The 9,679-nt window shown below is 35.2% G+C and overlaps 1 long non-coding RNA gene across 1 annotated transcript in view; it reads left to right on the top strand.

Moving 5' to 3' along the window:
- Nucleotides 1-3,831: 3,831 nt before the first annotated feature.
- The window catches only part of LOC130577040 (uncharacterized), an 8,149-nt gene continuing 2,301 nt past the window's right edge, over nucleotides 3,832-9,679 (top strand). Inside the window, exons 1-3 of the long non-coding RNA XR_008965728.1 lie at nucleotides 3,832-6,993; nucleotides 8,854-8,993; nucleotides 9,089-9,214. This is a non-coding gene — a long non-coding RNA (uncharacterized LOC130577040). The remainder of the gene's footprint in view (nucleotides 6,994-8,853; nucleotides 8,994-9,088; nucleotides 9,215-9,679) is intronic.

Here is a 9,679-nt window from a genome sequence, read left to right on the forward strand (position 1 = left end):
TTGAACTTTTCACCATATATTTGGATTGCAGGAGATGCCAATGGCCAAAGCAGCTGCAATAGAATACCAAAGGGTAGATGGATAGCCAGAAACCATGTGGGGCTGCTCAGCAAGACTCTTCTCAGACTGAAACAGTCTGCTTCCTTATGCACAGCCAAAATACAGCTAAGTGCAAAAATTCCAGACTTCCAAGTTTTTTTTTGTAGTTTCCTTCAGATAGATGAAAGATGAGGACAGTTGTTCATTTTTACAGCTGCTCACAATGGTGGAGCCCCTATCCTTTCCATCCTTTAAACAACTTGGGTTGGAGACAGAGGGAGTGCAGACGGTTGGATATTGTTCTTTAAACTTAGGAAAGAAAGTCTTCTGTTTTAAGTTTCCCTTGGTAAGTGTTAGATGAACCCTATCTATTTACTGTAATCTTGTTTGGTTGGGAGTTTAGATGATATTCATGCAAGAGCTTTGCTGCTCCTGCATGGGAAAAGCAATAGCTTGTAAGGCTTCATTCCCTGTGGAGCTTGGGGTTTGACTGAAATCTCATCTTTGAAAAACCTCTGAGCTGTGCAGCCCAAACACTGACCAGCAAGCTACATTACTTTCTGAGCTGTAAATATTTTCATCAGTGTTGTTCAAGTCTTTGGTGCCATTGGTTTCAAAGTAATTTAAAAAGAGAGGATACCAGTAGATTTAGTGAAATGGTAACTCTATTTTCATTACCTTTGTGAGAATGATTTATTCATTTTATTGATGTCAAGTTGCTTATGTTCCAGAGAAAAGGACTTAGAAAAGGTCTGTCAGTGTCCTGGAGCTCTGTGGTGGGTGCAGCATTTTTTCATGTTAAAGAGACTTCAAGTACCATGTTTCTACACTAGTAAAGTAAGATCATCAGAGATACATTATTTCCACTAGGCTATATCTTGGGCATTTTTTTTAGGAAAGGCATCATGATTTTTATATGCTTCTCTATAATTTTTTCACAATTATTGGTAGTTTTTGCTGTCATATTGTGCTTTTATGAATTTAAAGAGGCATAGGACCTGATCAATTTGCAAAATTTGTCATGCATTTCATGGGCTTTCATAAATTTTTGTCATTGTGTAGATCATCTTTTATTGCCTGGATCAGTGTGGCTCAGCTGCTTCATTGTTCATATACATGTCTTGTTATTTATAATACTTGGAATTTTGTTTTTGGGAATGAATTTTGCAGACATAAAAAAAAAGTTTGGAAACAATCAGAAACCATACTTTTTAATTCTAATTTTGAAAGTGATGAGTTAATATTTTTAAATCTTACACAATGCCAGCATTGCTAAAAATGCAACYCCTCACTTGCTTCACTTGGCAAAATTCTGAGTATGAACTCAAGCCACCTCATGGCATCCTGATCATGGATCCRTGGTTCTGAGAAATATCTACTTGGCTGCCAAGTTTGAGTGCTTTTACTCTGCTATAGCTATATAAATTGTATATGTTAATTTATCGTAATGCTGTCAATATATTGGCCATACTTGAAGACTAATTTTCTGTAACTTATCAACCCATTTCCAGAAGGACAGTAAACACTGGGTAAAGGTAGATAATTTTGGCACTTTTATCTGTCACTTAGTTACTCAAGCTGAAAGTAAAAACATTTATTCCCTCTTAGGGTTTGGTACCTTTGTGTTCACACCTGACAATTAGGTTTATGATCCTTTAGTTAGACATGTCACTTTTTTTAATCTGAGTAAAGTTATTTTTGTATAGCTTTCTGCTTTTCAAATAAGTGAATGCATAAATCCTTCGGGTCTTTTGGCAAGATTTTGTGATGAAACAGTCCACTAAGAACTAAGGGACTAGATAGCAGTAGTGCTCAGCACTGCTGAAAAATCAAGTCCTCAGGTTATTGTMGTGCTTTGTCATTTATTTTTTCCTCTTGTCTTTTGTTCTCCTGTACAGCCTCACCTTATGGCTTCTGTCTCTCACTGTCCCTCTTTGATTGTTATTGTACCTTGTTCCTGTCCTTAGGCTTCTGTGAGCTTTTGATTTCAGAAACTTTTCTTCTATTCCAGATGCTTTGTTTTAGTTTTTGGCGGCCTTCCTGTTTCTAAAGTCTTTATTCCTTAAACCTTACCTGTTAATAAGAATTGATTCATAAAAATCTGCAGATTYCTAATCTGTTCAACATCAATTATGGTGTGCCTCTTTTTTTTATTTAAAGCAACTGATTTTTAAAGCCACAGTTATAACCAGGTCTGATCAAGAATAAGAAGTCATAATAAAATCAGATTATTTGAAGAATTGCACTCTTAAGGCTTGACAAAGTCAGTTCATTAAAAAAAAATTAAAAAGAAACTGATGAAGTTATAATCTATTTGAAGTTAAATATTTTACTTGGAGAAAAACAGGAAGAAAAGATCACTAGATTTCGGGATGTTCCAACTGGCCACTGATCAAGAAACCAAATTAATTGTGAATTGTCCTATAGCATCAGGACATTTCTCTGTTAATCAGAACAATGTATAAACTGAGGATTTTATGTAGGTCTCACCAGATTTGGTACAAAAGCAAGGACTTTTAAAAGTAATTCTTTGCAGAGAAAAGGAATTCTAGGAGAGCAAAATATATTAAAAAACTTTGAGAAAATATGTACAAATGCAAATGTAAATCTTGGCTTACATGCAAAAAAATCWTAGGGATTTTTGGTGATTTTGTTTTAACTGTTCACATTTGTATGTCTGTTCCCTCTGTTGTATATTCTTCTATTCCTTTCTCTTCACTTAGCAGGGGGCAGCAGCAGAGCAGGATCTAGGTGTGCAGACCTCTGCCAAGCCCATTCAGAATAGTTCACTTACATCTCCCTTAACATCTGACTTATATTTGATTCTCACKCTGGGAAATGGAGTGGCTGCATATTCTGTTCTTGCATCCCTGGTCTAATGGCACTAAGGGAACATAAGGAACTGAGATGGATGGACAGGGGCAGTAACATTGCAATATAGAAGCTTGTGATAAAATTTTCCATTAAGTGTAAATATTGCAATTGTTCTTAAAAAAAAAAGCTTTAAGAATTTCATAATGTTACAGAGAAAACAAAAAAGGAGAAAGAAAAAATTAATGTTAGGAACCAGATTTTTTTTTTTAAACTAACAATAATATGTTTAGCATTTAAGAGAACTGTAGTGAAATGAAGTAAACTACTGGAAATTTGAACACTAACAGCACAAAGGCCATAATAAAGAAGAAATTAATAATTAAGGGTACTGAAATGTTTAGTATGGAAATATTCTACTTCTCTCATTTATTTCTGTCAAAAATATGCATTGATAAAGGGTGCTGTCTCCATATATCCATTAAACGTACACAATAATTCTATACGATTTAGGGATGTGTTATGTAGCATAACCTGCTATCAGTCATTTAAGCAAAATTTCTGTTAAATAGGCCTCCTAGAGATCTGGAAATGAAAAAAAAAAACTTAGCAAAAGTGTTTGTGTGTTCTATCACTAAGGGAARCATTGTTTTGTAGGGTTTATAATCTACTCAGCAAGTCAAAGAAAAACACCCTCTTAGGACAGAAAAGCTTCATTAGTTCATTTGCACTTGTGTATATGTCTTATAATTATTAATTTATACTGCAAATACAAATTGTGTCCTGGGTTTTTACAGTGCTGTTTGTAAACTTTAAGTTATGGACCCAAATGTACACATTTTCTTTAATWTTATGCTTTTATTAAGTGTACAGTTATATAGACTACTGTAGCATTAAAGTAATTAAAATTGCTTTAAAGCAGGTAAATCCTTTCTATAAAATAAAGGCTTTTATTTTAAAAAGAAAGTAAATACACTTTACACAAGAATGACTACATGAAATGTGCTATTTAACAAAACTGAAATTAGCAGTAATAAAATGAAGCATTAACTTTTCTGTCCTGAACTAATGCATCTTCTGGCAAAATACTAATGTATTCACACGTATTTAAAATTTTGTCCTTAAATATAGTTTTTATTAAATCCCAGTTCTTCAGTTATCATAAGTTTTTATTATTGAAACTATATTAAAAAAATCTAGAGGGATGTTGTTGTCCAAATGGAGTATAAAAAGAATCATTGGTCAGGACATTGCTTAGCATAAAAATACTCTTACCTGTTCCATGCATAGAAAACTTATTAAAATGCATATTTCACAGTGAACCAGGTGGCTGTATGGGTTGCTCATAATGGAAAATTGAGGATTTGTATCTGCCAGTTTATAGATACAAATCTGGCTCAGTACATTTTCTCTAGAGCTTTTGGAGCATCATGGGCTGAGATGCTGGGCAGAACCTCAGGTAACAGATCCCACAGGAGCAAACAGGTCACCAGCAACAGTTTCTCTTATCCTACAGAAAATMAAACATTTCATTTGAAAGACTTAARTAGTTATGTGAGAGAACCAGAAACAGTAATAAGACATTCCAAATGGATGAAAATATTCAAGTTCAAATGCTAATATTTACAAAATACATGTGGGGGAGGTGTTTAAATGCAATCTCATTCCATGATGATGAGGAACAGAAAGTAAGGCAAAAGCATAACAGCTGAGAAACAAATACTTAAAAGGAAATTAATTGTTGTYCCTATCCCTGCTTACTTTCTAGGTTCAATGAAAACAGCTGGTCTTTATATTTAAAATATAATTTGTTTTAAATTATATTAACTGCCAAAACTTAGGATGCAGAAATACAGGCCCTACACAGTTTTTACCCAACTGGATGGCTTGAACCTGACCAGAAGACCACAAGAAGTTACTGGAATGAACCCCCGAGAAACTGTGCTGATGCAGTGCCCTTTTACAGATAATCTCTTTCATTGAACTGCATCCATAGATGGTATTTCCCTGTAAGCTGCTCTTGTGTTTGATTTAAAAAACTATCTGAATTCCATAAATAAAAGATAAGTTTCATGGATCAATARAAATTCAAAATCTTCAGTAAAAATGTAAGCAGGACTGGTGCCTGAAACTTTTTTTAATGCTTTTTTTTAATGCTAGATGCTGCTTCAACTATTCAGTAAAAAGTTACTGGAGACAAATTAAAGGTGCCTCTGTTTCTAATGCCTGTAATTGTTTCAAAGCTTTTSATCTTTCATCTTAATACAGGAGGTGAAAGTATGCTTTTTCGTTTCTGCTATGGAGTAAGGAGAAACGTGTTTGAATAATACTTCAAGGACCATTCTGTGTCATTTATTTAACATGTGCTGGGGAAGAAATAGATAGTTGTTTTGAGTCATCTGCTCTGATGTTCAAAATTTAAGCCAGCCTTTGGTTAATCTTTTGTTTGCACATACTTTTTGCAGAATGTACTCACATCTCAGTGGAATTTTACTTTTAAATTAAAAAAAAAAAGATTAAAATCTATACCAACTGAGACAAGTCATGGATTTCMAAGTCTGGCATGAGAGAGTCACACTAGTAAAAACTCATATTTCATCAGCTATTGGCTAATTATTTATAAAAATTTGATCAGAGTTTGCTCTCTGATTAAAGCTGTTCTTCTGTGCTGGAAAATAATAGTTTGGTATTGACAGCCCTTTCCAGGACACATTGATCCTTAGGAGATACTGGTGCAGCTGCCACATGAGTGACTCAAGCAGACAGCCTGGGAACAGCAAATTGCTTATAGGCAGCTTCTGAAATATAGAAATAAACACACACACACACACACACACAGTATAATTGACTCTGCAACAGCTGTAACGGGTGATACACGAGATCTCCCGTTCACTATGCATTCCAAATATTAAACAGAACAATATAGTAATAACAAAGAAGCATGAAAACTCTGCACATTTATTGCTGTGGCACTATMTGCAAAAGCCGTGCAAACAAAAGATGATGCAGTTAGGAAAGTATAAATATTGTATTTCAATTTAATTTTCTGTATTTTTTAATCCCATGGAGAATGCTAGTTTTTTAATGGAGCCACAATTTATAGAAAGAATAAAGCTTCCAAATCTAACCGTTTCAATAAGCTAAAACTTGTTCTTATTTAAGACAGCGATAGAGCCTTTAGAGGACAGGATGAGACATAATTCTGATCAAGCTATTTTCCACAAACCTAGGCTGGAGAAAAATCTCATCTGTCTTCCCCTAACAAGAGCCGTATGCTTTTGTTTTCTTTAAGGAAAGGGTAACAAGGGATTCTTGAGATTTATGAACAGCACAGATACTGCTCTTTTGGAGGAAAGGATGTTATTCATGTACTTTCCAGAGAAAACATTATTTGCCTCTCTTTTCTGCTGTAGTTTTTAGAGGAAGGTTAGTATTTGAGAAGTAGAAARGATTACTGAATAGAAATTGCAAAAGAATGTTTTTCATGTAGTTGAGAAATCCAGGATGTTTTATGCATTACAGCAAGAAGAGATAAATCATTCCAGCTGCTAATGCCAAATGACAGAATTATTACTGATTWCTGTAGGAGTCTTTGGATCATGTGGCAGATCCTTGGCACTACTGGGTAACACAGAGCTGTCTGAAAAGGATGGGTGTGGAATGTGTTTTGCATGAGTTTCAGTGAATGACAGTGCACTGGGGGCAATATATTCCACAGAAGTCTAGAAATGCAAAAGTTAGGAGTTTAGTTTAAGCAAGTCTTGCTTCTGAAATCAGTAGAAAGATACGGGTGGTTCCCAGATGCAATCTGAACGGCAGCTAGAATAAATCACTCTTTCAGGATGTCATATTTGGCGCTCGCCAAAATCACTGGAGATAAAGGCTGATGCACAGGGATRGACTTCAGTTGCATTTGAGAAGGTTTCTGGATAAATCTCATGCTTACATTACCCTTCAGAGCAAAATCAAGCTATCTGCAGTATCCTGATATGAACCTGGTGAGACCTGGAATGCCTGTGCAGAACATCTAATAATACCTGTTTCTTTCTATTTTCACATGTTTCATGCTGTGCAAAAACATTGGTTTTGGGGTTCCTCCTACAAGGGCTATGACATCAGACACTGCAGGGGCTGATGAGTTTTGTAAGTAACCTGATTTTACAGACAGTGGCATATAACTGGGGATAAGCAACTGATATATATTAGCAATAGATTAAACATTTTGTGGCTTTGCCAGATGAAGTATAATTCAGACATAAGCATATGGGAGGGCAGTGACAGRTTCTTGTACAGAACCTCTAAGCCACTGTCCTTTTGCAACATCTTGAATYATCACATTTGTCTGAATCATTAGTACTTTATGCAGATAATTTGTAGCATAGTGGAACATGTAATTCAGCTTGTCTCTTTTCTATGTAAATAATAAATAAATTTTCTCTAATCTCTCTGTTTGGGAGAAGGGAGATAGACCATGTTTCACCCTGGATGCAAAACTGCTGCTTCCACACATTTTGAGGAATGACATTTTTTGTCTAGATTAGTGCAAAACTCAATGTTCTGTTCCTAAGAAAACAAAGTATCCCAATATCTCTAATAACTTACAAAAGCTTTATCAAAAAATGCATGAAAGTAATTGTTTTGGTTACTCTTGAGTCTTGCTTACTTTTTTTTGAAACTTCTACAAAAAATTGTGTGATGTACCACTTATCGAGAGGTAGTATTCCCATGCTATCCTTTCTTTATATACAGCTTCATTTCAATGTAGGGAATTGTATTATTATATTTATGGAAAAAAGGATAATAACATGCTTTGATGTGGGACTGAGCTCATCCTTCTCCTTTGAATAATATATACAGCATATCTGTAAGATTCACATTGTGTGATTACATGAAATATATARCTGTAATCAGACTTCTGAGCCAGAATTTATTTTGTTTGAACAGCAGACTCCTGACTGAAATGAAAATTATGTGAAGGGGAAAGCTACAGCATGTCTTGATATTTCTTCTTATATGTAGTAAGACATCAAAATTTTTCTTTGAGAACTGGCAGARCATAAGAGTTGGCATATTTAATTAAAAAAGGAGTTTCATAACATACTTCTTTTTTTTTCTTTTTATGAAAGGCTGTTTTCTCCTTACATTACACAAGAAATCAGATTAAAGAAAAGAGAATGTTTTCTTTGTTTACTTGCTGGTTTCAGAACATACTTCATCCAAAACAGTTGACTCCTGTCTTTCACTAACCTATTTGTCTGACTAACTTACAAGCTTGTATGTTTTGAGATGGTACTCCATTTATGCTCTCTTTGCCCATCTGTTTTTCCACTTTGGGACTTGCCCTTAAGAAGCAYCTCTTTCAGGCTGCCATCCCTATTTACAGAGATGTAAGCAGAGCTTGTGTGAAAGAGCTGTCTTAACAAACACATGTAGTACTCCTAAAGTGTYCAAGCWCCCAATATTCTTGTCTTTTCTCTAYGGAATGCAGAACAGATGCAGATGAAATGAATAAATTTCAAACCTGCTATCTTCTGCAAGCATAATTTAAAATGCTGGAGCTCTGAAAAGTAATAACCTTCAAATATACAATATGTCAAAAATACAGGGGATATATTTACACAACCTCTTCACAGCAGAATCATTACTAATTAAAAAAAAAAAAATCTTGCAAGAGGCCAGTCTAGATATCAACTTTTTTTTTTTTTTTTTAACTAAAATAACTAAGACCTTATAAGGACAATTTGTCTAATCAAACTTCAATTCAGTATATTTATTTGTTGTGCAAAACAAGCTTTCATTAAAAGCTGGCCAAACTGAAATAACTAGTGATTTTAAAATCAGAACATTCCAGTGCAATGTGTTCTAAACTAAGTAATCCACATTGCATTTTTAAAGAAACAAATTAGTATAGTGCGAATTTGTCTCCCTGTCTCTACCTCTCTGCTCTCCCATTTGATTTGGAAGGGAAGGTAACATTATTTTCAAGGCTGTGGTTTTTTTTAGATTTATTTGCTGGTATGCAGTTGCATGACTACAGAATCTGGAAGAGAGAAAAGAATCAGTTGAGAAGCAACAGAACTGTGGATTCCACATATTGTGTTTCTCTAGAGCCACCTTGAGCCACAGAATACAAATAAATAATGGTGAGAACATAGACAGGTATGCTTTTATTATATGGAACAGTAAAAGATATAGTGAATTGCTCTGGCSAAAGTAACACCATTGTTTTAATTCACAGTAAGCTGAAGGTGCTACTCGGAGGCACAGTTTTATCCATCCTTCAACCTTGGGTGTCATGTTCCAGCACCAGTTCACATAAGGCTGTGCAGAAGAGACCAGAAGGTTTTATGTGGACCAATTCCAAGTAAATGCTAATTGCAAGTGTAAAAGATGTAATTGCAGGAAACATGCAGAAGTGAATGGGAGAGTGGGATGGGGTCATGCTGTCTTATTCCAGGCCTGACTGCTCTGATCATGGAGCCACCAGTGACTGTCACACCTAATCTCACATAGGCTGCTGTCGAGCTGGGCACTCATTCCTGCTTCGTGCTTTCCTCATGTTCCCAATCCCGTGTCACTGCCCTTGGCTTGTACTGGATCACTTGGCCTTAGAACCACAGGGCTTCTTGGTAGGGTAGGCTTCCGTCAGATCAGAAACTGGCTCAGTATAGGGTTTGATAATTGCAAAATTTGGTATAAGTAGGGAGAATGGAAGATGGTAGACTTCATATGAAACTGCACCCTGCCATCAGTGTGGCTAAGAAGACATCTTTGTGGCTGGACATGCTCATTACAAAAAAAAAAAAAAAAAAAAAAAAAAAAAAAAAAA

Source organism: Malurus melanocephalus, unplaced genomic scaffold (genome assembly GCF_030028575.1).
Source record: "Malurus melanocephalus ecotype Western Australia unplaced genomic scaffold, MMel_1.1 scaffold_164, whole genome shotgun sequence".
Taxonomy (NCBI): Eukaryota; Metazoa; Chordata; class Aves; order Passeriformes; family Maluridae; genus Malurus; species Malurus melanocephalus.